This window comes from Bison bison, unplaced genomic scaffold (assembly GCF_000754665.1).
Source record: "Bison bison bison isolate TAMUID 2011002044 unplaced genomic scaffold, Bison_UMD1.0 scf7180017864240, whole genome shotgun sequence".
NCBI classification, from domain to species: Eukaryota; Metazoa; Chordata; class Mammalia; order Artiodactyla; family Bovidae; genus Bison; species Bison bison.
Window position 1 is genome coordinate 1531871 of NW_011494812.1, and position 1366 is coordinate 1533236.

A 1366-nucleotide genomic window follows, 5' to 3' on the forward strand; every position below is an offset into this window, starting at 1 on the left:
ATCATTCTGTCGTTTTTGAGATTGCATCCAAGTACTGCATTTCAGACTCTTTTGTTGACCATGATGGCTACTCCATTTCTTCTAAGAGATTCCTGCCCGCAGTAGTAGATATAATGGTCATCTGAGTTAAATTCACCCATTCCAGTCCATTTGAGTTCGCTGATTCCTAGAATGTCGACGTTCACTCTTGCCATCTCTTGTTTGACCACTTCCAATTTGCCTTGATTCATGGACCTGACATTCCAGGTTCCTATGCAATATTGCTCTTTACATCATCAGACCTTGTTTCTATCATCAGTCACATCCACAGCTGGGTATTCTTTTTGCTTTGGCTCCATCCCTTCATTCTGTCTGGAGTTATTTCTCCACTGATCTCCAGTAGCATATTGGGCACATACTGACCTGGGGAGCTCCTCATTCAGTATCCTATCTTTTTGCCTCTTCATACTGTTCATGGAGTTCTCAAGGCAAGAATGCTGAAGTGGTTTGCCATTCCCTTCTCCAGTGGACCACATTCTGTCAGATCTCTCCACCATGACCCGCCCGTCTTGGGTTGCCCCACGGGCATGGCTTAGTTTCATTGCGTTAGACAAGGCTGTGGTCCTAGTGTGATTAGATTGACTAGTTTTCTGTGAGTATGGTTTCAGTGTGTCTGCCCTCTGATGCCCTCTTGCAACACCTACCATCTTACTTGGGTTTCTCTTACCTTGGGCGTGGGGTATCTCTTCACGGCTGCTCTGGCAAAGCGCAGCCAATGCTCCTTACCTTGGACAAGGGGTATCTCCTCACTGCTGCCCTTCCTGATCTTCAACGTGGGATACCTCCTCTAGGCCCTCCTGCGCCCGCACAGCCATGGCTCCTTCCTTTTCCAAAGAGGTAATGCTGAGGTCAGTCAGAAAGGCTTTCTGAGAAGACTGGCTTGGATTTCTGCATCCATTCCAGTCAATCCAAGATGAATTGGCTTGTGTCAATGAAGCGCTCAACACAGTTCACAAAACAGGCTTCAGCCCGACTGTCCAACTTTGGCCCAGGCTTGTCCATGCACTTTTCCTTCACGTGTCTCCACGGCGGAAATGGAACCACAACCCGCTGCCTCTGGGACCGCCCCTTTTCATTAGTTGTCACTATTTTTTTAGCATTGTTGATTTTTCTTTTTCATTTGTCAGTTATTCAAAAGTAGTTGTTCTCACAGGAGTACCTCTAGGCTTTCCAGAAGGACCTGTGTTCATTGGTCTGCACAATTCCAATTATCTATCTAGCAAGGTTCAATCTGCTTCTGCTTTCAATACAGGCAGCCCACTCCACAACCTCTTGCTATTGGAGTCCCCCTCAGCCTCTTGTTATCAGAGGAAGACAGGTAAGATAG